Source organism: Hemiscyllium ocellatum, chromosome 28 (assembly GCF_020745735.1).
Source record: "Hemiscyllium ocellatum isolate sHemOce1 chromosome 28, sHemOce1.pat.X.cur, whole genome shotgun sequence".
Classification (NCBI taxonomy): Eukaryota; Metazoa; Chordata; class Chondrichthyes; order Orectolobiformes; family Hemiscylliidae; genus Hemiscyllium; species Hemiscyllium ocellatum.
In genome coordinates, this window is record NC_083428.1 from 42987198 (window position 1) to 43014958 (window position 27761).

General features: G+C 47.4%; 11 non-coding genes across 11 annotated transcripts; 9 read left to right on the plus strand and 2 right to left on the minus strand.

The window, feature by feature from the left end:
- Nucleotides 1–635: 635 nt before the first annotated feature.
- Nucleotides 636–708, plus strand: trnak-cuu (transfer RNA lysine (anticodon CUU)). The gene has a single exon. It is a non-coding gene; the product is annotated as a tRNA-Lys (tRNA).
- A 1030-nt stretch (nt 709–1738) lies between these two features.
- trnak-cuu (transfer RNA lysine (anticodon CUU)) lies at nt 1739–1811 on the plus strand. The gene has a single exon. It is a non-coding gene; the product is annotated as a tRNA-Lys (tRNA).
- Nucleotides 1812–2841: 1030 nt separating this feature from the next.
- Nucleotides 2842–2914, plus strand: trnak-cuu (transfer RNA lysine (anticodon CUU)). The gene has a single exon. It is a non-coding gene; the product is annotated as a tRNA-Lys (tRNA).
- A 1030-nt stretch (nt 2915–3944) lies between these two features.
- Nucleotides 3945–4017, plus strand: trnak-cuu (transfer RNA lysine (anticodon CUU)). The gene has a single exon. It is a non-coding gene; the product is annotated as a tRNA-Lys (tRNA).
- Nucleotides 4018–5047: 1030 nt separating this feature from the next.
- On the plus strand, nt 5048–5120 carry trnak-cuu (transfer RNA lysine (anticodon CUU)). The gene has a single exon. It is a non-coding gene; the product is annotated as a tRNA-Lys (tRNA).
- Nucleotides 5121–6151: 1031 nt separating this feature from the next.
- Nucleotides 6152–6224, plus strand: trnak-cuu (transfer RNA lysine (anticodon CUU)). The gene has a single exon. It is a non-coding gene; the product is annotated as a tRNA-Lys (tRNA).
- Nucleotides 6225–7254: 1030 nt separating this feature from the next.
- Nucleotides 7255–7327, plus strand: trnak-cuu (transfer RNA lysine (anticodon CUU)). Its single transcript has one exon. It is a non-coding gene; the product is annotated as a tRNA-Lys (tRNA).
- Nucleotides 7328–8357: 1030 nt separating this feature from the next.
- On the plus strand, nt 8358–8430 carry trnak-cuu (transfer RNA lysine (anticodon CUU)). Its single transcript has one exon. It is a non-coding gene; the product is annotated as a tRNA-Lys (tRNA).
- Nucleotides 8431–9460: 1030 nt separating this feature from the next.
- trnak-cuu (transfer RNA lysine (anticodon CUU)) lies at nt 9461–9533 on the plus strand. Its single transcript has one exon. It is a non-coding gene; the product is annotated as a tRNA-Lys (tRNA).
- A 14918-nt stretch (nt 9534–24451) lies between these two features.
- Nucleotides 24452–24524, minus strand: trnak-uuu (transfer RNA lysine (anticodon UUU)). The gene has a single exon. It is a non-coding gene; the product is annotated as a tRNA-Lys (tRNA).
- A 1077-nt stretch (nt 24525–25601) lies between these two features.
- trnak-uuu (transfer RNA lysine (anticodon UUU)) lies at nt 25602–25674 on the minus strand. The gene has a single exon. It is a non-coding gene; the product is annotated as a tRNA-Lys (tRNA).
- Nucleotides 25675–27761: the final 2087 nt, after the last annotated feature.

The following is a 27761-nucleotide window of genomic DNA, read 5'->3' on the forward strand; positions in this document are numbered from 1 at the left end:
TCCACGCAGACACGGGCTGAATGTGCAAACTCCACACAGGTAGTCGCCCGAGATTCGAATCGACGTGGGTCCGTGGCGCTGGGAGGAAGCAGTGAAATCCTGATTATAATTGCACATGCTGAAGCTTCGATTTATGGAGAGCTCTCAAATCGATGGTCTGCTTTTCTTCAAAATCGACTCAGACACATCAAACGGAACCTTCATGCGCATCTTCCTTGTTTTGGAGCGATGGTGATGTGTCAGTGCGTGTGGGAGTGTCGGTGTCTGCGGCTTGTGGTGGGGTGGATTGTGTCGAGCAGAGAGTGGATGCTGGGGGTGGGGACTGTGCGTGGTGTTGGAGGGATGATGACGAGGCTGTCTCATGAGCACCGTTCTTTCTTTGGCGGTGCTGTGTTGTAAGCTTGCTGATGGCTTGGACGGTGCCAGAAGTGTGTGTTGAGGAGGGTTGTTACAGTAGAGACAGGACGGTGCGGCAATGGAGTGGGGGTGATGAAGAGAGATGGCGGCTTGGAATCGGCCCTGCACAGCCGGGGCTGCCAGTCTTTCCCACTGAATTGTGTGGATTGTGGCAGAATGGCTGCGCGGCAGTGTGAAGCGTGGACGTTTTTGCCAGCTCGTGCAAGCGCGCGCCTCGTGCCCGGGTAGCTCAGTCGGTAGAGCATCAGACTCTTAATCTGAGGGTCCAGGGTTCAAGTCCCTGCTCGGGCGGGTCGCTTTTAAATTGCACTGCCACAGGACAACAGAGAAGGCGGTGCGAGCAAATCAGACTCAATGGCCCTCCCGTTCTGGCGGTGGGGAAGCAAGTGCAGGCCCGTTTTGCCTGCCGCAACGCGTGGCTTCTGTTTGAATTGATCTCTTTCAGGTCCTCCAAATGTGCGAAATCAGAAATTAGCATAGAATCCCTCGACTGAGGAAACAGGCGACCGACCTCTCCCAAGAGCATCCCCCAGGCACCCAAACCCATACCGCATGACTATGTATTTACCCCGAACAAATGCACCGAACCTACACATCCCTGAAAACAATGGGCAATTTAGCATGGCCAGAACACCTGACCTGCACACTTTTGGAGTGTGGGAGGAAAGCGGATCCGTCGGACGAAATCCACGCAGACACGGGCTGAATGTGCAAACTCCACACAGGTAGTCGCCCGAGATTCGAATCGACGTGGGTCCGTGGCGCTGGGAGGAAGCAGTGAAATCCTGATTATAATTGCACATGCTGAAGCTTCGATTTATGGAGAGCTCTCAAATCGATGGTCTGCTTTTCTTCAAAATCGACTCAGACACATCAAACGGAACCTTCATGCGCATCTTCCTTGTTTTGGAGCAATGGTGATGTGGCAGTGCGTGTGGGAGTGTCGGTGTCTGCGGCTTGTGGTGGGGTGGATTGTGTCGAGCAGAGAGTGGATGCTGGGGGTGGGGACTGTGCGTGGTGTTGGAGGGATGATGACGAGGCTGTCTCATGAGCACCGTTCTTTCTTTGGCGGTGCTGTGTTGTAAGCTTGCTGATGGCTTGGACGGTGCCAGAAGTGTGTGTTGAGGAGGGTTGTTACAGTAGAGACAGGACGGTGCGGCAATGGAGTGGGGGTGATGAAGAGAGATGGCGGCTTGGAATCGGCCCTGCACAGCCGGGGCTGCCAGTCTTTCCCACTGAATTGTGTGGATTGTGGCAGAATGGCTGCGCGGCAGTGTGAAGCGTGAACGTTTTTGCCAGCTCGTGCAAGCGCACGCCTGGCGCCCGGGTAGCTCAGTCGGTAGAGCATCAGACTCTTAATCTGAGGGTCCAGGGTTCAAGTCCCTGCTCGGGCGGGTCGCTTTTAAATTGCACTGCCACAGGACAACAGAGAAGGCGGTGCGAGCAAATCAGACTCAATGGCCCTCCCGTTCTGGCGGTGGGGAAGCAAGTGCAGGCCCGTTTTGCCTGCCGCAACGCCTGGCTTCTGTTTGAATTGATCTCTTTCAGGTCCTCCAAATGTGCGAAATCAGAAATTAGCATAGAATCCCTCGACTGAGGAAACAGGCGACCGACCTCTCCCAAGAGCATCCCCCAGGCACCCAAACCCATACCGCATGACTATGTATTTACCCCGAACAAATGCACCGAACCTACACATCCCTGAAAACAATGGGCAATTTAGCATGGCCAGAACACCTGACCTGCACACTTTTGGAGTGTGGGAGGAAAGCGGATCCGTCGGACGAAATCCACGCAGACACGGGCTGAATGTGCAAACTCCACACAGGTAGTCGCCCGAGATTCGAATCGACGTGGGTCCGTGGCGCTGGGAGGAAGCAGTGAAATCCTGATTATAATTGCACATGCTGAAGCTTCGATTTATGGAGAGCTCTCAAATCGATGGTCTGCTTTTCTTCAAAATCGACTCAGACACATCAAACGGAACCTTCATGCGCATCTTCCTTGTTTTGGAGCAATGGCGATGTGGCAGTGCGTGTGGGAGTGTCGGTGTCTGCGGCTTGTGGTGGGGTGGATTGTGTCGAGCAGAGAGTGGATGCTGGGGGTGGGGACTGTGCGTGGTGTTGGAGGGATGATGACGAGGCTGTCTCATGAGCACCGTTCTTTCTTTGGCGGTGCTGTGTTGTAAGCTTGCTGATGGCTTGGACGGTGCCAGAAGTGTGTGTTGAGGAGGGTTGTTACAGTAGAGACAGGACGGTGCGGCAATGGAGTGGGGGTGATGAAGAGAGATGGCGGCTTGGAATCGGCCCTGCACAGCCGGGGCTGCCAGTCTTTCCCACTGAATTGTGTGGATTGTGGCAGAATGGCTGCGCGGCAGTGTGAAGCGTGGACGTTTTTGCCAGCTCGTGCAAGCGCACGCCTGGCGCCCGGGTAGCTCAGTCGGTAGAGCATCCGACTCTTAATCTGAGGGTCCAGGGTTCAAGTCCCTGCTCGGGCGGGTCGCTTTTAAATTGCACTGCCACAGGACAACAGAGAAGGCGGTGCGAGCAAATCAGACTCAATGGCCCTCCCGTTCTGGCGGTGGGGAAGCAAGTGCAGGCCCGTTTTGCCTGCCGCAACGCCTGGCTTCTGTTTGAATTGATCTCTTTCAGGTCCTCCAAATGTGCGAAATCAGAAATTAGCATAGAATCCCTCGACTGAGGAAACAGGCGACCGACCTCTCCCAAGAGCATCCCCCAGGCACCCAAACCCATACCGCATGACTATGTATTTACCCCGAACAAATGCACCGAACCTACACATCCCTGAAAACAATGGGCAATTTAGCATGGCCAGAACACCTGACCTGCACACTTTTGGAGTGTGGGAGGAAAGCGGATCCGTCGGACGAAATCCACGCAGACACGGGCTGAATGTGCAAACTCCACACAGGTAGTCGCCCGAGATTCGAATCGACGTGGGTCCGTGGCGCTGGGAGGAAGCAGTGAAATCCTGATTATAATTGCACATGCTGAAGCTTCGATTTATGGAGAGCTCTCAAATCGATGGTCTGCTTTTCTTCAAAATCGACTCAGACACATCAAACGGAACCTTCATGCGCATCTTCCTTGTTTTGGAGCAATGGCGATGTGGCAGTGCGTGTGGGAGTGTCGGTGTCTGCGGCTTGTGGTGGGGTGGATTGTGTCGAGCAGAGAGTGGATGCTGGGGGTGGGGACTGTGCGTGGTGTTGGAGGGATGATGACGAGGCTGTCTCATGAGCACCGTTCTTTCTTTGGCGGTGCTGTGTTGTAAGCTTGCTGATGGCTTGGACGGTGCCAGAAGTGTGTGTTGAGGAGGGTTGTTACAGTAGAGAGAGGACGGTGCGGCAATGGAGTGGGGGTGATGAAGAGAGATGGCGGCTTGGAATCGGCCCTGCACAGCCGGGGCTGCCAGTCTTTCCCACTGAATTGTGTGGATTGTGGCAGAATGGCTGCGCGGCAGTGTGAAGCGTGAACGTTTTTGCCAGCTCGTGCAAGCGCACGCCTGGCGCCCGGGTAGCTCAGTCGGTAGAGCATCAGACTCTTAATCTGAGGGTCCAGGGTTCAAGTCCCTGCTCGGGCGGGTCGCTTTTAAATTGCACTGCCACAGGACAACAGAGAAGGCGGTGCGAGCAAATCAGACTCAATGGCCCTCCCGTTCTGGCGGTGGGGAAGCAAGTGCAGGCCCGTTTTGCCTGCCGCAACGCCTGGCTTCTGTTTGAATTGATCTCTTTCAGGTCCTCCAAATGTGCGAAATCAGAAATTAGCATAGAATCCCTCGACTGAGGAAACAGGCGACCGACCTCTCCCAAGAGCATCCCCCAGGCACCCAAACCCATACCGCATGACTATGTATTTACCCCGAACAAATGCACCGAACCTACACATCCCTGAAAACAATGGGCAATTTAGCATGGCCAGAACACCTGACCTGCACACTTTTGGAGTGTGGGAGGAAAGCGGATCCGTCGGACGAAATCCACGCAGACACGGGCTGAATGTGCAAACTCCACACAGGTAGTCGCCCGAGATTCGAATCGACGTGGGTCCGTGGCGCTGGGAGGAAGCAGTGAAATCCTGATTATAATTGCACATGCTGAAGCTTCGATTTATGGAGAGCTCTCAAATCGATGGTCTGCTTTTCTTCAAAATCGACTCAGACACATCAAACGGAACCTTCATGCGCATCTTCCTTGTTTTGGAGCAATGGCGATGTGGCAGTGCGTGTGGGAGTGTCGGTGTCTGCGGCTTGTGGTGGGGTGGATTGTGTCGAGCAGAGAGTGGATGCTGGGGGTGGGGACTGTGCGTGGTGTTGGAGGGATGATGACGAGGCTGTCTCATGAGCACCGTTCTTTCTTTGGCGGTGCTGTGTTGTAAGCTTGCTGATGGCTTGGACGGTGCCAGAAGTGTGTGTTGAGGAGGGTTGTTACAGTAGAGAGAGGACGGTGCGGCAATGGAGTGGGGGTGATGAAGAGAGATGGCGGCTTGGAATCGGCCCTGCACAGCCGGGGCTGCCAGTCTTTCCCACTGAATTGTGTGGATTGTGGCAGAATGGCTGCGCGGCAGTGTGAAGCGTGAACGTTTTTGCCAGCTCGTGCAAGCGCACGCCTGGCGCCCGGGTAGCTCAGTCGGTAGAGCATCAGACTCTTAATCTGAGGGTCCAGGGTTCAAGTCCCTGCTCGGGCGGGTCGCTTTTAAATTGCACTGCCACAGGACAACAGAGAAGGCGGTGCGAGCAAATCAGACTCAATGGCCCTCCCGTTCTGGCGGTGGGGAAGCAAGTGCAGGCCCGTTTTGCCTGCCGCAACGCCTGGCTTCTGTTTGAATTGATCTCTTTCAGGTCCTCCAAATGTGCGAAATCAGAAATTAGCATAGAATCCCTCGACTGAGGAAACAGGCGACCGACCTCTCCCAAGAGCATCCCCCAGGCACCCAAACCCATACCGCATGACTATGTATTTACCCCGAACAAATGCACCGAACCTACACATCCCTGAAAACAATGGGCAATTTAGCATGGCCAGAACACCTGACCTGCACACTTTTGGAGTGTGGGAGGAAAGCGGATCCGTCGGACGAAATCCACGCAGACACGGGCTGAATGTGCAAACTCCACACAGGTAGTCGCCCGAGATTCGAATCGACGTGGGTCCGTGGCGCTGGGAGGAAGCAGTGAAATCCTGATTATAATTGCACATGCTGAAGCTTCGATTTATGGAGAGCTCTCAAATCGATGGTCTGCTTTTCTTCAAAATCGACTCAGACACATCAAACGGAACCTTCATGCGCATCTTCCTTGTTTTGGAGCTGATGGTGATGTGGCAGTGCGTGTGGGAGTGTCGGTGTCTGCGGCTTGTGGTGGGGTGGATTGTGTCGAGCAGAGAGTGGATGCTGGGGGTGGGGACTGTGCGTGGTGTTGGAGGGATGATGACGAGGCTGTCTCATGAGCACCGTTCTTTCTTTGGCGGTGCTGTGTTGTAAGCTTGCTGATGGCTTGGACGGTGCCAGAAGTGTGTGTTGAGGAGGGTTGTTACAGTAGAGACAGGACGGTGCGGCAATGGAGTGGGGGTGATGAAGAGAGATGGCGGCTTGGAATCGGCCCTGCACAGCCGGGGCTGCCAGTCTTTCCCACTGAATTGTGTGGATTGTGGCAGAATGGCTGCGCGGCAGTGTGAAGCGTAAACGTTTTTGCCAGCTCGTGCAAGCGCGCGCCTGGCGCCCGGGTAGCTCAGTCGGTAGAGCATCAGACTCTTAATCTGAGGGTCCAGGGTTCAAGTCCCTGCTCGGGCGGGTCGCTTTTAAATTGCACTGCCACAGGACAACAGAGAAGGCGGTGCGAGCAAATCAGACTCAATGGCCCTCCCGTTCTGGCGGTGGGGAAGCAAGTGCAGGCCCGTTTTGCCTGCCGCAACGCCTGGCTTCTGTTTGAATTGATCTCTTTCAGGTCCTCCAAATGTGCGAAATCAGAAATTAGCATAGAATCCCTCGACTGAGGAAACAGGCGACCGACCTCTCCCAAGAGCATCCCCCAGGCACCCAAACCCATACCGCATGACTATGTATTTACCCCGAACAAATGCACCGAACCTACACATCCCTGAAAACAATGGGCAATTTAGCATGGCCAGAACACCTGACCTGCACACTTTTGGAGTGTGGGAGGAAAGCGGATCCGTCGGACGAAATCCACGCAGACACGGGCTGAATGTGCAAACTCCACACAGGTAGTCGCCCGAGATTCGAATCGACTTGGGTCCGTGGCGCTGGGAGGAAGCAGTGAAATCCTGATTATAATTGCACATGCTGAAGCTTCGATTTATGGAGAGCTCTCAAATCGATGGTCTGCTTTTCTTCAAAATCGACTCAGACACATCAAACGGAACCTTCATGCGCATCTTCCTTGTTTTGGAGCAATGGCGATGTGGCAGTGCGTGTGGGAGTGTCGGTGTCTGCGGCTTGTGGTGGGGTGGATTGTGTCGAGCAGAGAGTGGATGCTGGGGGTGGGGACTGTGCGTGGTGTTGGAGGGATGATGACGAGGCTGTCTCATGAGCACCGTTCTTTCTTTGGCGGTGCTGTGTTGTAAGCTTGCTGATGGCTTGGACGGTGCCAGAAGTGTGTGTTGAGGAGGGTTGTTACAGTAGAGAGAGGACGGTGCGGCAATGGAGTGGGGGTGATGAAGAGAGATGGCGGCTTGGAATCGGCCCTGCACAGCCGGGGCTGCCAGTCTTTCCCACTGAATTGTGTGGATTGTGGCAGAATGGCTGCGCGGCAGTGTGAAGCGTGAACGTTTTTGCCAGCTCGTGCAAGCGCACGCCTGGCGCCCGGGTAGCTCAGTCGGTAGAGCATCAGACTCTTAATCTGAGGGTCCAGGGTTCAAGTCCCTGCTCGGGCGGGTCGCTTTTAAATTGCACTGCCACAGGACAACAGAGAAGGCGGTGCGAGCAAATCAGACTCAATGGCCCTCCCGTTCTGGCGGTGGGGAAGCAAGTGCAGGCCCGTTTTGCCTGCCGCAACGCGTGGCTTCTGTTTGAATTGATCTCTTTCAGGTCCTCCAAATGTGCGAAATCAGAAATTAGCATAGAATCCCTCGACTGAGGAAACAGGCGACCGACCTCTCCCAAGAGCATCCCCCAGGCACCCAAACCCATACCGCATGACTATGTATTTACCCCGAACAAATGCACCGAACCTACACATCCCTGAAAACAATGGGCAATTTAGCATGGCCAGAACACCTGACCTGCACACTTTTGGAGTGTGGGAGGAAAGCGGATCCGTCGGACGAAATCCACGCAGACACGGGCTGAATGTGCAAACTCCACACAGGTAGTCGCCCGAGATTCGAATCGACTTGGGTCCGTGGCGCTGGGAGGAAGCAGTGAAATCCTGATTATAATTGCACATGCTGAAGCTTCGATTTATGGAGAGCTCTCAAATCGATGGTCTGCTTTTCTTCAAAATCGACTCAGACACATCAAACGGAACCTTCATGCGCATCTTCCTTGTTTTGGAGCAATGGCGATGTGGCAGTGCGTGTGGGAGTGTCGGTGTCTGCGGCTTGTGGTGGGGTGGATTGTGTCGAGCAGAGAGTGGATGCTGGGGGTGGGGACTGTGCGTGGTGTTGGAGGGATGATGACGAGGCTGTCTCATGAGCACCGTTCTTTCTTTGGCGGTGCTGTGTTGTAAGCTTGCTGATGGCTTGGACGGTGCCAGAAGTGTGTGTTGAGGAGGGTTGTTACAGTAGAGACAGGACGGTGCGGCAATGGAGTGGGGGTGATGAAGAGAGATGGCGGCTTGGAATCGGCCCTGCACAGCCGGGGCTGCCAGTCTTTCCCACTGAATTGTGTGGATTGTGGCAGAATGGCTGCGCGGCAGTGTGAAGCGTGAACGTTTTTGCCAGCTCGTGCAAGCGCGCGCCTGGCGCCCGGGTAGCTCAGTCGGTAGAGCATCAGACTCTTAATCTGAGGGTCCAGGGTTCAAGTCCCTGCTCGGGCGGGTCGCTTTTAAATTGCACTGCCACAGGACAACAGAGAAGGCGGTGCGAGCAAATCAGACTCAATGGCCCTCCCGTTCTGGCGGTGGGGAAGCAAGTGCAGGCCCGTTTTGCCTGCCGCAACGCCTGGCTTCTGTTTGAATTGATCTCTTTCAGGTCCTCCAAATGTGCGAAATCAGAAATTAGCATAGAATCCCTCGACTGAGGAAACAGGCGACCGACCTCTCCCAAGAGCATCCCCCAGGCACCCAAACCCATACCGCATGACTATGTATTTACCCCGAACAAATGCACCGAACCTACACATCCCTGAAAACAATGGGCAATTTAGCATGGCCAGAACACCTGACCTGCACACTTTTGGAGTGTGGGAGGAAAGCGGATCCGTCGGACGAAATCCACGCAGACACGGGCTGAATGTGCAAACTCCACACAGGTAGTCGCCCGAGATTCGAATCGACGTGGGTCCGTGGCGCTGGGAGGAAGCAGTGAAATCCTGATTATAATTGCACATGCTGAAGCTTCGATTTATGGAGAGCTCTCAAATCGATGGTCTGCTTTTCTTCAAAATCGACTCAGACACATCAAACGGAACCTTCATGCGCATCTTCCTTGTTTTGGAGCAATGGCGATGTGGCAGTGCGTGTGGGAGTGTCGGTGTCTGCGGCTTGTGGTGGGGTGGATTGTGTCGAGCAGAGAGTGGATGCTGGGGGTGGGGACTGTGCGTGGTGTTGGAGGGATGATGACGAGGCTGTCTCATGAGCACCGTTCTTTCTTTGGCGGTGCTGTGTTGTAAGCTTGCTGATGGCTTGGACGGTGCCAGAAGTGTGTGTTGAGGAGGGTTGTTACAGTAGAGAGAGGACGGTGCGGCAATGGAGTGGGGGTGATGAAGAGAGATGGCGGCTTGGAATCGGCCCTGCACAGCCGGGGCTGCCAGTCTTTCCCACTGAATTGTGTGGATTGTGGCAGAATGGCTGCGCGGCAGTGTGAAGCGTGGACGTTTTTGCCAGCTCGTGCAAGCGCGCGCCTGGCGCCCGGGTAGCTCAGTCGGTAGAGCATCAGACTCTTAATCTGAGGGTCCAGGGTTCAAGTCCCTGCTCGGGCGGGTCGCTTTTAAATTGCACTGCCACAGGACAACAGAGAAGGCGGTGCGAGCAAATCAGACTCAATGGCCCTCCCGTTCTGGCGGTGGGGAAGCAAGTGCAGGCCCGTTTTGCCTGCCGCAACGCGTGGCTTCTGTTTGAATTGATCTCTTTCAGGTCCTCCAAATGTGCGAAATCAGAAATTAGCATAGAATCCCTCGACTGAGGAAACAGGCGACCGACTCTCCCAAGAGCATCCCCCAGGCACCCAAACCCATACCGCATGACTATGTATTTACCCCGAACAAATGCACCGAACCTACACATCCCTGAAAACAATGGGCAATTTAGCATGGCCAGAACACCTGACCTGCACACTTTTGGAGTGTGGGAGGAAAGCGGATCCGTCGGACGAAATCCACGCAGACACGGGCTGAATGTGCAAACTCCACACAGGTAGTCGCCCGAGATTCGAATCGACGTGGGTCCGTGGCGCTGGGAGGAAGCAGTGAAATCCTGATTATAATTGCACATGCTGAAGCTTCGATTTATGGAGAGCTCTCAAATCGATGGTCTGCTTTTCTTCAAAATCGACTCAGACACATCAAACGGAACCTTCATGCGCATCTTCCTTGCTTTGGAGCTGATGGTGATGTGGCAGTGCGTGTGGGAGTGTCGGTGTGAGAGAGATTCTTCATCCCAGCGCCACGGACCCATGTCGAATTCGAACTTCGGTCGACTACCTGCGTGGAGTTTGCCCATTCTCCCCGTGTCTGCGTGGATTTCGTCCGACGGATCCGCTTTCCTCCCACAGACCAAAAGTGTGCAGGTCAGGTGTTCTGGCCATGCTAAATTGCCCATTGTTTTCAGGGATGTGTATTTTCGGTGCATTTGTTCGGGGTAAATACATTGTCATGCGGTAAGGGTTTGGCTGCCTGGGGGATGCTCTTGGGAGAGTCGGTCGCCTGTTTCCACAGTCGAGGGATTCTATGCTAATTTCTGATTTCGCAAATTTGGAGGATCTGAAAGAGATCAATTTGTCACGGGATCCATTGCTTCTTCATGAAAAGACTCGATTCCTCTGTGGAATTTTAACTTATTATATTATATTGTATAAGATTAAGCTTAACAACAATGATGCTATTAACTCGTTAAGTGTCATGGGATCCGTCTACTTCTTCATGAAAAGACTCGATTCTTCTGTGGAATTTTACCTGATTATATTATATTGTACAAGATTAAGCTTAACAGCAATGATGCTATTAACTCGTTAAGTGTCATGGGATCCGTCTACTTCTTCATGAAAAGACTCGATTCTTCTGTGGAAGTTTACCTGATTATATTAGATTGTAGCAACAATGATACTATTAACTCTTTATTGTATTTTAGCCTAGCAACAATTAAGTATAACTATGACTACGTGGCAGCTGCTCTTTACCAGCTACTTATCAGCTACATATTGTTTTCTCAGCTAATTAAGTGTTTAACGCGACCTTTAAACAATGCTGACCGAGGCACAGTTTGAGATTCCAGTTCTTTAAACAAATGATGTAATTGCTTAACTTAGACTGTAAGGGATAAAAGCAGAGCTAAAACAGACAGAACTCACTCTTGTCTTGAAACACAGACAATGAGTCACCCAACCATCTCGGCTTAACTGCAGATCCTCTGAACCACCAGGCTTGCAGAAAAGACACATTTGTGCAAAATACAGACCGATCGGATGAAGCATACGGACGGCTAAGAGCTTGCTGAAATACGCCTGCCTAAAAGATTCTCGGTTGAGGCACTGCATTCTAGCCTGAAGAAGATACAATCTGAACCAACTAGCTGAAACACGCTAGTCTAAGAAGATCCCATTTGGGACACTCAGGTATTAAGCTCTGCTTTTATCCTAGGTATCTTTTAAGAACATTCAAAAAGGCTGTAACGATTGTGATTAACTGAAAACATCTGATTGTGAGTATTCAACTTACTATAGTGATAAATTTCTATTATATTTTACACCACACACTTCGTATTCGCCTAACCTTTATTTGATAAGATATGTTTACCTTTGTGTTGGTGTGTTAAGTCTAGAACTTAGCTGAGAAGGCATTAGGATTGACTTAAAGTGAATCCCTCTCACTCCTAGGTGAAAGGATAAACTGAAGGGACCTAGAGACCTGCGATAAACCCAGCCGAGTTTGTAGCTATCAGAACCATACTGTCAATAGGGACCACTGGTAAACTTGACAGGTAACGGCCTCAGGTATATGCCCGAGGTACTGTAGTTTAATCCGGTAGTAACCCATACCTATTGAGGATATCCACCTGAATAACATAACAATTGGTGCCCAACGTGGGGCTCGAGAGATTGCACTACCTTGAACCTCACGGCGTAAATATTATCTTTGTCACCAAATAAACTCCTTCTGTAGGGATATATCAAATAGTACAAAAAAATAAAAGCCCCTCAAAATGAAAAAGAAAATGGCCAATATACCTGCCTATTATTTTAGAAATGATTGGGCAGAAATAATCGCAGCAGGAAACGACAATATAGTCTCCCCACCTAACCTAAGAGGTCAGGAGGTAAGACTGAGGGCAGATGAGTCAGTCCTAGAAGGACTAAACAGACTCAATGGAGAACTTACAGCAGCAAGACTCCGATACAGGTTCAGAATAGAATATGTAGATGGAACTCACCATCACTGTGATGGATGTATACCAGCAGATGGAACTGGAAACCCCCTAGAACCAGCCCACCAGCATACCGCTGGCGTTCTACCAGCTCAACATACGGTAACAGTAATTAGAAGAGAAACAGACCTAAGGGGAAGAGAAGTACCGCTAGTACCAGGCATGTCAGAACATGCCTGGGCAGAAGATATAGCTCAGCAAATTATAGTGGCAGTAGACAGAGTGCTCCAAATACCCCAACTAAATAGAGTAGCACCACAATTCCTAGTGGCGCAACATGCTGTAGAAAAAGCCCGATGGCTAATCAATAATCCCAGGCCCGGACAAGCCGGACAAGCACCACAACCGGTAGCAGCCCACCGTGTGTACGGTGATCCCTCACTGAAAAATTTTAAAATCTGCTTCCTAGACTTTCCCTCAGATGACAGAGCAGCAATAAAATATATAATTCAACATTTCGAAAAACTAAAAGCCTTCTTGGAAGGACTAACCCCCAAGAAAATTCAGATTTATTTAAAGCCCTGGATTGTCCTGCTTTAGATCAGGAACCGCACACCACCATAAATCTAGTTACCATACTCCATGAAGCCCACAACCGGGTATATGGAACCCAAAGAGCAGAAGCAGCCAACAAGATATTCAAAACACTCCTGGAATCAGGGAGAACAATGCTCCAGGTAGCACAATCCGCTGAAGATCTAGAAATAAACTATGTCCAAGTCAGGTCGCAATTATTCAGACAATTCCAGAACGAAGGCCATGCAAACAGGCTCAGGGAAGCCACAAACAGAGCACTAGGACAGGGACAAAACCCATGGCAAGTATTCAGACAAGAATTAATCAACTTAGGAGAAGTCCTCAATCTATCCCTAGATAGAATAGGAAAACAAAATCCCCACGGACCTCAACCAGAAGCCAAGGAAAGGAAATCAGAAAAACCTAAATCAGAAACCCAGAAACCCAAGGCGCAAGGACGCCAACAAAACCAAAGAAAACCATGGACATACCGACCCCAATATGAACCATTGGTTCAGGTAGTGGAAAAAGTCCAACCCAGGAACCAGGGACCTCCCCGACAGCAGCTACCTCCTAGACCAATTCCAGGAGTAAGCCAAACTATTTAGGGAGAAACCCCATTCCGAATTATCAAGACCCAAGAGCTAGAGGGGGATACCAACCTCCACGACAGCCAGCCCAGCAACCACAACAACCTCGGGAATATAGGCCACCCCAACAAAATTTTAGACCTAGGCCTCCAAATGGACAAGTTCAACAAAAACGATACAACCTGAGACCCAGAAACAGTCAGGGACAAGCAATAACCTCTGGATCAGCCAGAGTGCAAGCACAAGGGGACGAAAGAAATACAGAAGGGCAAAGAATCCACCAGACAGGGATGGTGAGAAAACCCAGACAGACAGCAGCAGAACCATGCTACCCTCAAGAACAAGGAAAAATAGAGGGGTATAAACCCCACAGACAGCAATGGCTCACAATAATGCTAGACACAGGGGCAGAAATGTCATTAATGGACAAAAGTTTGGCAGAAAAACTAAACATACCAAAAGTAGGAACAGAACCTTATCAGGGCATAGGAGCACCTGTAAAATGGGCAAATGTAGGAAAAATCAAATTAATCCTAAAAAATGGAAAACAAATAGAGACTAAAGCTCTAATTATAGAAGGTCTAAAAGACCAGGGAGAACCAGTAATATTAGGATGGGAAGACATTAAAAGACACAAACTACTAGAACAAACAGAAGACAAAAGAACAGAAGACTTAAAAGAAATTTTAGATAAAGAAAGCAACCCCAAAATCAGAGCAAAAATAAAACACCTAGTGCAAACTCAGTGGGAAATCTGGCAAAAGGACTCATACCATTGCGGTAATCTAAACATTGATCCCACTCCCACAGGAATGGGACACTTCAAAATCAAAAAGAAGTACGGCATCAACAAACCAGAGATAGCTAGGGAAATCCAAAAAGTCATAGAAAGACTTGAGGAACAGGGAGTCCTAATAGAAAAAGGATCCCCATACAATACACCCATAATTGGAATACCAAAGCCTGGTAAGCCAGGAAAGTACAGACTTGTCTGTGACTACCGAGACTTGAATTCAGGATCAGTGCCCTTCTCGTCATACTTTAAAGGAGCTCAGACTACATTGAATACCTTAAGAAGGGAGAAATATAAAACTACCCTAGACTTATCAAATGGATTTTGGAGTCATCCAATCCCAAAAGAAGAATGGCCATATACAGCCATAACAGACACCCTAGGGAGACAATTAGTTTGGACCAGACTCCCTCAGGGATACCTAAACAGCCCTGTAATATTTTCTGCAGAGGTCAGAAAAACAGTACAAAACTTAGCTCCACCAGGACAAATAGAATGCTATGTCGATTATATTTATATCACTCATGGTGACCTAGAAGAACATTTTGCCTGCCTACATAGAATAATGGAACACCTGTACCATAAGGGATATATAATTGGACTAGCAAAATCCCAGATCGCCAGAGAAAAGGTAAAATACTTAGGAGTGGAACTAACCAATGCAGGGAAAGGACTAACTGAAGAATACAGTGAAAAAATAGCTGATATTCAACCTCCTACCAAAATTAAAGAATTACAAGCAATATTAGGCCTATGTAACTATGCCAGAGACTTTGTCCCAGGATATGCAGAAATATCTAAACCCCTGTACAAAAAACTAACTGAGAAAGTATTCTCATGGACTGAAGAAGATCAAAATAACCTAAATGAACTAATCAACCAATTAAATAAAGCAGAAAACATGGGAAAGCATGAACCAGGGAAAGACATTACACTAGAAGTAATTATAGGGCAAGAAAGTGCCACCGTAAGAGTAACCAGTCAAGGACAGAACAAACCCTTCCAATATATCTATTTAAACTTTACAGAAACAGAGAGGAAATACCCAAAAATAGAAAAAACATGGGTAGCCATAACTAGAGCAGTGGAACCCATCAGAAAAATCCAAGGGGAAGGAAAGATAATAATCCTCACGGAATTGGCAGAATTACAATCCAAACAACAAAAAATAGAAAGGAGCCAAAGGGTCCACTCGGCCAGGTATGAAAAATGGGATATCCTACTAGCTGACCCCACTATAGAAATACAGCCCCTTACAGGAAAAACAGATACTTGGTGGACACCGAAATGTAAACTAGCTGCTACTGAAGAAAAAACTGAATTCAATCCAGATATGTACATCTATACAGATGGTAGTGCCCAAAGAGGCCTGGATAAACAAGGTAAAGAAGAAAAATTAACAGGAATAGGAATAGTAATCGGTACAAAACTAAACAATGAGTTCCAAGAAGAAAAGGTCTTATAAATAAAAGGACCACTGGGAGGTTCAGCCCAGAAAACAGAAGTAAAGGCGTTAGAATTAGCCTTAAAAGAAGCAAGCCAATTTCCTGCAGAACTCCAAATTCTCGTTTGTACAGATAGCTTTTATGCCAGTAGAGGCTATAACGAGGAACTAGATAAATGGAGTGAAAAAGGATTCCATGATTGTAGGAATCACCCCATACAATATAGACAAATATGGGAAGAAATAGCTAGATTAAAAGAAAACCTCCCAAATGTAAAAGTAATACATGTCAGAGGACACCAGAAAGAAGGTGAACACAAAAAAGGAAATGATCTAGCTGACCGAGCAGCCAAAGCCGCAAGTTTGGGAAAAGAATATAAAATAAGAGTAATAACTAGGCAAATGAAAAAAGAGAATCAGGACAAAGAATTGGAAGACTTACTTCAGGGCAAGGAAGTAAAAGGATACCCTAAAAATCAGGACTACTGGGAAGAATCTGATGGGGTAGTCAAAACCAAATTTAAAGATCAAACCACAGAACAGGCTAAGATAATACCCCCTAGGAAAGGGAGAAGAGAACTTATCAAGACGGCCCACGAAGGCTTAGGGGCCGTGCATCCAGGAATAAAAACCACTCAGTCACACCTAAAGCAGAAATACTGGTGGCCTGGGATGAATGCAGAAGTTAAAAGATATTGTAATGAATGCAAAACTTGCCTAAAATATAATATCAAGGGAGGAACTAAAAAAGAACCGAAAATTATTCGGTCACAAAATATGGAGCCCGGGTATAAATGGATAATGGATTTTATCGGCCCATTGCCGACCTCTCACGGGAAAAAGCCATTTAAAAGACCGAATAAATATTGCCTAGTATGTAATGATGAATGTACCGGATTCACCACCCTGATCCCAACAAAGAGTTGTAGGACACAAGATGTTATAGAAGCTAGTGAGTTGATTCTGGTCGCTAATGGGCCTCCCAGAGTAATTCATACAGACCAAGGACCTGGCTTTAAAAACCAGGACTTTAACATGTGGTGTACCGCTCATGGGATACAGCTTGAGTTTAGCACACCTTACCATCCTGAATCGGCAGGAAAGGTAGAACGGAGAAACCAAGATGTCAAACTAGCCTTGGCAAAATTATTGTGCACTCGCGGTGGTAGTTGGAGTCAATGGTTGAAGGAGGTGCAGCTGGCCATCAATAACACACCCATAGATCTCTTAGGAGCAGAGAACCATATAACTCCGCACTATTTGAGATATGGAGTACAAATGAATACAGAAAATAAGCCTGAAATAGAAACCCAAACTAAACTTAAAAAAGAATGGATAGATCTCCTAAAAACTAAAAAAGAAGAATTAAGACAACAAAGGGAACAGAAAATTCAAGACAGAAAATTTTGGCAACCTAAAGTAGGAGATTGGGTACAAGAGAAAAAACAAAATAAATCAGGAAGAGCCTTTAAAGCCCGCTATCATTTGCCTCAACAGATAATCCAAGTAGGAAATAGGACAGTGACAGTTGGGAAGGAAGGTAAGGAAAGGACTTTATCTGTAGATAATATAAGACCAGTTAACAAAGACTAAGAACATGGCAGATTGGATGGCTGTATATTTAGGAGAAGAAGAGAAACACAGGGAACAAATGGAGGGATTTTTAACCTCCAAAAGAGATGTAAACTGCAGAAATGAAAAAAATTGGAAACCAATATTTAAAGGAAACAAAAAACAAAAAGAGAACAATATGGAGTTAGGACAATTAGGGAAAGGCAAAAGGATACCAAAAGTAAAAAACCCTCCTAAACTTAAATAAAAAAAAAACCAAGAAAGAAGAGACTAAGACGATTAAACAAAAGAAACTCACGGCAGAACACTGCTCTAAGTGTAATATAGTTCAACACACCCTACTATTTATAGTATTAGCCTTTCTAACTATAGGATGGATACTGCAGGCAGTAATAAAGCGCAGCCTGGAATGTAACACAGGTAATAACCCCGACAGCAACAGTAACTCGACAAATTCAGCAGGAATGCCTCTAATAATAGGAGGATTAACCCTATCTAACATGGCCCTAGAAATGTTAGGACTAATTACGATAAATGTTGCGCAAGCTCAAAAATATGAAACTTGGACAGATCCAAGACCCTCAGCAGAAATGATAGGAGAAGAAATTATAGGACACACATACACCTTAGACATAATAATCTTAAAACAGGAGCTTGGGAATGAAAACCAAGAACAAGATCAAAGAATAGATAATCTTATACAAAATTGGATAGACAAATTACTATCTTATAGTATACAAAATGTTACAACAAATGAAGAAACCTCAGAGAGAGATAGATGGCTCTACTGTTTATACAAAACGTATAACCGTTCAGACTATCAGAGTCCAGGATCGAAAAACCACTATAACTGCTCCTATCCAAATATTGGCAACCCCCTAAATAATATGAACACTCACCAACCGATAATACTATATGCAAACTCTACTTGGCACTACCAAGAAGGAGGTGACCAAGGACAAAGATGGAATGCCACAGGTGACACGGATCAGGTTTACCTCACCCTACTAGGACAAGATGATACGCAAGTTCAAGGATTAGGAACTTATTACCTTAAGAAAATGTTTAAAGAAAACGAAACACTGATAATATGCGATCCTACCATCTTTAACCAATCCAAGTCCAGAGAAGAAATAGGAGAATTACTAAAGAAACCAGTAAACTTTACGAAGTTATTCAGACAATATATAGATGTCTGTAACCACTTTGCCTTAGGGTATGAAGCAGAATTATCCTTACCTAAAGAGACCAAGGGAAAGAATGGGAAGATGTAAACCACAAGAGACAAACAAATGAATCCTGTTACTATTATTATAAAAATAACACCCATATAATTGGATGCACCGATAAAGCCACACAATGTTATAGTCCATCAGGATACAATACCGCTCTCCTCCAAAACTGCCCAAATGATAATAGAGCAAAAAGAAATGAAACCCATGGACCATGGTCCTGCAAAATTCCCAACTCAGGAAAAGTAGTATATATAGAACACGGTAGATTTAAATGTGGATACACTTATGAAGTTCCTTAGGATAATTACTATGAAAATAATACCAAAAAGTATAACACTGAGGCAGAAAAACCAGATGGAAATCAAACATCTAAATGGAAATCAGTATATCAAGACTGGGAAAAATTAAAATACTTCCTAAAAGACCCACAAAGACAGGGAACTGAAATAAAAGTAGAAAATACAACTCTGTACTGCTACCATTGGGGCAGGATGCACTGCTACAAAACAAAGCAGAATGCCACCTTTTGGGAACAATCTTCTCCTGATAGATGGCTGGTGATAACCACAAATCAAAAAAGCAGTAACAGCAACAATAATGAAAATAATAATAATAATAGACAACAACAGGCAGAAGCATATATTAAGGATTTATTCAAAAATCAGAAAATACAATGGGAAAACTCAAAAAACCTAATAATAGAGGTGATAACAATCAAAAAAGACCAAGCCTGGCAAATTGCCTTTAATGACCTTAGAAATCAATTAAATGTAATAACTAGACGATGGTTGCATAACACCGTAAGAACAGAAAACAGGACAATAGCTGATTTAACCTCAAGGGTATACAGACCCCACGTGGAAAACAAAGATCAGCAACTAAAGATCTCACTAGTAGAGATCAAATCCATTCTCACAAACGAAAATTACGAAACTAAAATAAAACAACCAATTTGGCAAAGCCTAAAAAATGGGTGGCTGAAAAAGGAAAAATGTATTCAAATTAACAATCAGCCTCAACTGATCGAATTCTCTAATTTAATCCTATTAAAACCCTGTGATAATAACACGGTTCAATATGTTAAAAAAGATTGCCAGATAGAGTACTTCCCATCTGGAAATACCTGGCTAACAAACCAGTCAGGAGAATTTAATGTTACGACAGGACATGTCGGATGTAATGGCAAAATTATGAGACAAAACAGAGAAACTTATAAGAACCCGGCAGAAAAAATTAATCTAAAAATAGAAAAACCCAAACCTGACCTAGAACATTTTGAAAGAATGCTAACCATCTATTCAGAAAAGCAATGGATGGAGATAACCTTCTCGGGCCCAACGGATGACGAGAAGCTAAAGACCCTCCAGAACCTAATATCAAAAGAAAGGAAGGCTGACCAAAAAACTCTACAGGAAGAGATAAAAATATGGGTAGAAGAATCAAGAAAAAATTGGTATGATAACTTGCATATTAATGCATGGACTATGTCAGTATTACAAACTACTGCAAACATTTGGGTGCAAATCTATGATTGGATTTATTGGATTCTATCATGGCTTGGCCTAGAACAACATACACTGCTCTTAGTGGGACTTATCCTACTCTGGGTGTTTGTGGTCGTAATTTGGCCATTACTCAAGCCATTAATCAAGGGATTGATTCCAGAACGAAAATAAACCACATCCTGCTTCCTCGACCGGCAAGCATGGATGAAACCACAACCAAATACCAAGAAGTCCTAGACTTCCTGGGAAAACAAAACCAAGACTTACTTGGGACTCTGAACTATTGTGAAGGAACGGGAATTCCTTGAACCAATGTGGTATTTTCTCCCACATGAAAGAACAATTTAGCCCTGTAGTCATGCCCGTAGGTCTATGGGACGCCTACTGCCACCACCTACCCATTATAGGAGGAAACATTCTGAAAGGACTCCAGCTCCTTTGGGGCTTGGTAAAATATAAATGGGTCCATTTGACCCTAGGTATAGGACTAATTCTCACAATTATGATTGGCTTTGAATTTAAACAAAGAAAATTTGGAATTACTAAGGGAGAATGGGGATCGTTTTTAACACTGATCTCCTCAACCATAATCATATCTTTTAATTACGAACCAGAATGGGCCATTTATTGTGCTACCATTCACTTGATTCTAAAGACATTAATTGTCTGTCATTCGGTCTTAACACAGACCTCGAACCAGGATAAACCTTCGTTTGTCCAAACCAAAAACCAAACCAAACCTTTGAAACACAGACGCGACCCGTCTCTGGGTGACGCTAAACCAGAAAAATAAAATAAGTCCAAGCAGCTACCACCTTGGAAGAAACCAAAACCACAGAAAACCTGTGTACCAAAATGGAACCAAAAACTTACATTACTGGAACTCAACAAACCCTCTGCATCTATGCGAAAAAAAAACAACCTCAATATTCCTTTATCAATATCCAAAAATTAAAGAATGGGTAACTAGAAAGAAGGAAACCAACACCACACGGAATACGGATGGTGGACTGAGCCAAGAACAGTTCTAAAAGAACACAACATTGGACAATGTTTAAATTGTAATGGACGTAAAAAGGCACAGAGACTAATATGCACATTTTGCTCAATGCTATTCGAAGAATTGAATATGAACATATTACTTTCTGTATGCAAACCAACGAAGATGTTGCCAGACCCAGATTTGCTCAAAGGGGAACGCATTCGACAAACACCCCTTTCAAAAGAATATATGGTACAGTATGACCGTAGAAGAGGCCATAACCTGGCTGAACACTTAATGATACTCTCCAAAGGAAAATATACCTTTGTGGACTGTCTGAACTATGTTGCAAAACTACAAAAGCGGAATGAAGAAAACCTAACCGACCTAAACATGCTCCGATCCAACATAAAACAAGACGAGTTTAATTACGTAACCAGAGAAGCCAACAGACCGTTACCTCATCCACAAATCGATATGATAACCGAATGGTCAAAATGGACATGGTCACCTAAAGCCATAGAAACGGTGGTAACTTATACATCACCGACCCATAATTGGAAATGGACGGAAAGAGAATATAAGAACCCACCTGGATACAATGACTGCCTCCTGAGGGAACTCCAGAGACAACACAAAATATCCCCGTACATGGCATGCGAAAGAGACCGCAAACAGGATCTCAAAGACTTCCATGAGTACAAAATGAGGATTCTGAATGAAAGACCAAAACGGACGGTCCAACAAACTTCATGGTACAGTTGGAAACACGATGGCTGTCAAGACCCCGAACCAAAACCAACATGGAAACCAGAGGTCCGGCTCTTTGACGACCAACATGATTGGAAACGAAATCCACTGATGAAATTCGTCGGAACCCCAACAACTGAATCTGATCATGAAACCCGCCATGGGAAGTCTGACTCAGAATGATTTCGCATAATTAAATGAAATTTATGCGTTGATTTAATGTTGCCTTTTCCGCTTTACTCACAATAGCTTTCATAATAAGAGCGTCAACTGCAACAAACTACATCGCTGATGAATAAAGTGAAGACAATAATAATGGAGCGCAGAAAAACGAAAAATTCCTGATACATGCTGCTATTGGTACAACAATCATTGTAGAACTCTGTTCAGCTATCATTTGAACTTTTTAAAGACACATGGGGAAATCTCGCTTTTCAAGAGGGGGACGTCACGGGATCCATTACTTCTTCATGAAAAGACTCGATTCCTCTGTGGAATTTTAACTTATTATATTATATTGTATAAGATTAAGCTTAACAACAATGATGCTATTAACTCGTTAAGTGTCATGGGATCCGTCTACTTCTTCATGAAAAGACTCGATTCTTCTGTGGAATTTTACCTGATTATATTATATTGTATAAGATTAAGCTTAACAGCAATGATGCTATTAACTCGTTAAGTGTCATGGGATCCGTCTACTTCTTCATGAAAAGACTCGATTCTTCTGTGGAATTTTACCTGATTATATTAGATTGTAGCAACAATGATACTATTAACTCTTTATTGTATTTTAGCCTAGCAACAATTAAGTATAACTATGACTACGTGGCAGCTGGTCTTTACCAGCTACTTATCAGCTACTAATTGTTTTCTCAGCTAATTAAGTGTTTAACGCGACCTTTAAACAATGCTGACCGAGGCACAGTTTGAGATTCCAGTTCTTTAAACAAATGATGTAATCGCTTAACTTAGACTGTAAGGGATAAAAGCAGAGCTAAAACAGACAGAACTCACTCTTGTCTTGAAACACAGACAATGAGTCACCCAACCATCTCGGCTTAACTGCAGATCCTCTGAACCACCAGGCTTGCAGAAAAGACACATTTGTGCAAAATACAGACCGATCGGATGAAGCATACGGACGGCTAAGAGCTTGCTGAAATACGCCTGCCTAAAAGATTCTCGGTTGAGGCACTGCATTCTAGCCTGAAGAAGATACAATCTGAACCAACTAGCTGAAACACGCTAGTCTAAGAAGATCCCATTTGGGACACTCAAGTATTAAGCTCTGCTTTTATCCTAGGTATCTTTTAAGAACATTCAAAAAGGCTGTAACGATTGTGATTAACTGAAAACATCTGATTGTGAGTATTCAACTTATTATAGTGATAAATTTCTATTATATTTTACACCACACACTTCGTATTCGCCGAACCTTTATTTGATAAGATATGTTTACCTTTGTGTTGGTATGTTAAGTCTAGAACTTAGCTGAGAAGGCATTAGGATTGACTTAAAGTGAATCCCTCACACTCCTAGGTGAAAGGATAAACCGAAGGGACCTAGAGACCTGCGATAAACCCAGCCGAGTTTGTAGCTATCAGAACCATACAGTCAATAGGGACCACTGGTAAACTTGACAGGTAACGGCCTCAGGTACATACCCGAGGTACTGTAGTTTAATCCGGTAGTAACCCATACCTATTGAGGATATCCACCTGAATAACATAACAAATTCAAACAGAAGCCACGCGTTGCTGGAGAAACACCGCGAGTTTGGCAGCACCTGCGAAAGTTCGGAAATGCAAGCCTGAGCCGGGTAAGACGTTCACGCTTCACACTGTCGCGCAGCCATTCTGACACAATCCACACAATTCAGTGGGAAAGACTGGCAGCCCAGGCTGTGCAGGGCCGATTCCAAGCCGCCATCTCTCTTCATCACCCCCACTCCATTGTCGCACCGTCCTCTCTCTACTGTAACAACCCTCCTCAACACACACCTCTGGCACCGTCCAAGCCATCAGCAAGCTTACAACACAGCACCGCCAAAGTAAGAACGGTGCTCATGAGGCAGCCTCGTCATCATCCCTCCAACACCACGCACAGTCCCTACCCCCAGCATCCACTCTCTGCTCGACACAATCCACCCCACCACAAGCCGCAGACACCGACACTCCCACACGCACTGCCACATCACCATCAGCTCCAAAACAAGGAAGATGCGCATGAAGGTTCCGTTTGATGTGTCGGAGTTGATGTAGAAAAAAGGCAGACCATCGATGAGAGCTGTCTCCATAAATCGAAACTTCAGCATGTGCAAATATAATCAGGATTTCACTGCTGCCTCCCAGCGCCACGGACCCATGTCGGATTCGAACTTCGGTCGACTCCCTGCGTGGAGTTTGCCCATTCTCCCCGTGTCTGCGTGGATTTCGTCCGACGGATCCGCTTTCCTCCCACAGACCAAAAGTGTGCAGGTCCGGTGTTCTGGCCATGCTAAATTGCCCATTGTTTTCAGGGATGTGTAGTTTCGGTGCATTTGTTCGGGGTAAATGCATAGTCATGCGGTAAGGGTTTGGCTGCCTGGGGGATGCTCTTGGGAGAGTCGGTCGCCTGTTTCCACAGTCGAGGGATTCTATGCTAATTTCTGATTTCGCAAATTTGGAGGATCTGAAAGAGATCAATTCAAACAGAAGTCACGCGTTGCGGAGAAACACCGCGAGTTTGGCAGCACCTGCGACAGTTCGGAAATGCAGGCAAAACGGGCCTGTGCTTGCTTCCGCCACCGCCAGAACGGGAGGGCCATTGAGTCTGATTTGCTCGCACCGCCTTCTCTGTTGTTCCGTGGCAGTGAAATTTAAAAGCGACCCGCCCGAGCAGGGACTTGAACCCTGGACCCTCAGATTAAAAGTCTGATGCTCTACCGACTGAGCTACCCGGGCTCTTGGCCGGCTCCGGCCTGAGCCGGGTAAGACGTTCACGCTTCACACTGTCGCGCAGCCATTCTGACACAATCCACACAATTCAGTGGGAAAGACTGGCAGCCCCGGCTGTGCAGGGCCGATTCCAAGCCGCCATCTCTCTTCATCACCCCCACTCCATTGTCGCACCGTCCTCTCTCTACTGTAACAACCCTCCTCAACACACACCTCTGGCACCGTCCAAGCCATCAGCAAGCTTACAACACAGCACCGCCAAAGTAAGAACGGTGCTCATGAGGCAGCCTCGTCATCATCCCTCCAACACCACGCACAGTCCCTACCCCCAGCATCCACTCTCTGCTCGATACAATCCACCCCACCACAAGCCGCAGACACCGACACTCCCACACGCACTGCCACATCACCATCAGCTCCAAAACAAGGAAGATGCGCATGAAGGTTCCGTTTGATGTGTCGGAGTTGATGTAGAAAAAAGGCAGACCATCGATGAGAGCTGTCTCCATAAATCGAAACTTCAGCATGTGCAAACATAATCAGGATTTCACTGCTGCCTCCCAGCGCCACGGACCCATGTCGGATTCGAACTTCGGTCGACTCCCTGCGTGGAGTTTGCCCATTCTCCCCGTGTCTGCGTGGATTTCGTCCGACGGATCCGCTTTCCTCCCACAGACCAAAAGTGTGCAGGTCCGGTGTTCTGGCCATGCTAAATTGCCCATTGTTTTCAGGGATGTGTAGTTTCGGTGCATTTGTTCGGGGTAAATGCATAGTCATGCGGTAAGGGTTTGGCTGCCTGGGGGATGCTCTTGGGAGAATCGGTCGCCTGTTTCCACAGTCGAGGGATTCTACGCTAATTTCTGATTTCGCAAATTTGGAGGATCTGAAAGAGATCAATTCAAACAGAAGTCACGCGTTGCGGGAGAAACACCGCGAGTTTGGCAGCACCTGCGACAGTTCGGAAATGCAGGCAAAACGGGCCTGTGCTTGCTTCCGCCACCGCCAGAACGGGAGGGCCATTGAGTCTGATTTGCTCGCACCGCCTTCTCTGTTGTTCCGTGGCAGTGCAATTTAAAAGCGACCCGCCCGAGCAGGGACTTGAACCCTGGGCCCTCAGATTAAAAGTCTGATGCTCTACCGACTGAGCTACCCGGGCTCCTGGCCAGCTCCGGCCTGAGCCGGGTAAGACGTTCACGCTTCACACTGTCGCGCAGCCATTCTGACACAATCCACACAATTCAGTGGGAAAGACTGGCAGCCCCGGCTGTGCAGGGCCGATTCCAAGCCGCCATCTCTCTTCATCACCCCCACTCCATTGTCGCACCGTCCTCTCTCTACTGTAACAACCCTCCTCAACACACACCTCTGGCACCGTCCAAGCCATCAGCAAGCTTACAACACAGCACCGCCAAAGTAAGAACGGTGCTCATGAGGCAGCCTCGTCATCATCCCTCCAACACCACGCACAGTCCCTACCCCAGCATCCACTCTCTGCTCGACACAATCCACCCCACCACAAGCCGCAGACACCGACACTCCCACACGCACTGCCACATCACCATCAGCTCCAAAACAAGGAAGATGCGCATGAAGGTTCCGTTTGATGTGTCGGAGTTGATGTAGAAAAAAGGCAGACCATCGATGAGAGCTGTCTCCATAAATCGAAACTTCAGCATGTGCAAATATAATCAGGATTTCACTGCTGCCTCCCAGCGCCACGGACCCATGTCGGATTCGAACTTCGGTCGACTCCCTGCGTGGAGTTTGCCCATTCTCCCCGTGTCTGCGTGGATTTCGTCCGACGGATCCGCTTTCCTCCCACAGACCAAAAGTGTGCAGGTCCGGTGTTCTGGCCATGCTAAATTGCCCATTGTTTTCAGGGATGTGTAGTTTCGGTGCATTTGTTCGGGGTAAATGCATAGTCATGCGGTAAGGGTTTGGCTGCCTGGGGGATGCTCTTGGGAGAGTCGGTCGCCTGTTTCCACAGTCGAGGGATTCTACGCTAATTTCTGATTTCGCAAATTTGGAGGATCTGAAAGAGATCAATTCAAACAGAAGTCACGCGTTGCGGGAGAAACACCGCGAGTTTGGCAGCACCTGCGACAGTTCGGAAATGCAGGCAAAACGGGCCTGTGCTTGCTTCCGCCACCGCCAGAACGGGAGGGCCATTGAGTCTGATTTGCTCGCACCGCCTGGACCCTCAGATTAAAAGTCTGATGCTCTACCGACTGAGCTACCCGGGCTCCTGGCCGGCTCCGGCCTGAGCCGGGTAAGACGTTCACGCTTCACACTGTCGCGCAGCCATTCTGACACAATCCACACAATTCAGTGGGAAAGACTGGCAGCCCCGGCTGTGCAGGGCCGATTCCAAGCCGCCATCTCTCTTCATCACCCCCACTCCATTGTCGCACCGTCCTCTCTCTACTGTAACAACCCTCCTCAACACACACCTCTGGCACCGTCCAAGCCATCAGCAAGCTTACAACACAGCACCGCCAAAGTAAGAACGGTGCTCATGAGGCAGCCTCGTCATCATCCCTCCAACACCACGCACAGTCCCTACCCCCAGCATCCACTCTCTGCTCGACACAATCCACCCCACCACAAGCCGCAGACACCGACACTCCCACACGCACTGCCACATCACCATCAGCTCCAAAACAAGGAAGATGCGCATGAAGGTTCCGTTTGATGTGTCGGAGTTGATGTAGAAAAAAGGCAGACCATCGATGAGAGCTGTCTCCATAAATCGAAACTTCAGCATGTGCAAATATAATCAGGATTTCACTGCTGCCTCCCAGCGCCACGGACCCATGTCGGATTCGAACTTCGGTCGACTCCCTGCGTGGAGTTTGCCCATTCTCCCGTGTCTGCGTGGATTTCGTCTGACGGATCCGCTTTCCTCCCACAGACCAAAAGTGTGCAGGTCCGGTGTTCTGGCCATGCTAAATTGCCCATTGTTTTCAGGGATGTGTAGTTTCGGTGCATTTGTTCGGGGTAAATGCATAGTCATGCGGTAAGGGTTTGGCTGCCTGGGGGATGCTCTTGGGAGAGTCGGTCGCCTGTTTCCACAGTCGAGGGATTCTATGCTAATTTCTGATTTCGCAAATTTGGAGGATCTGAAAGAGATCAATTCAAACAGAAGTCACGCGTTGCGGGAGAAACACCGCGAGTTTGGCAGCACCTGCGACAGTTCGGAAATGCAGGCAAAACGGGCCTGTGCTTGCTTCCGCCACCGCCAGA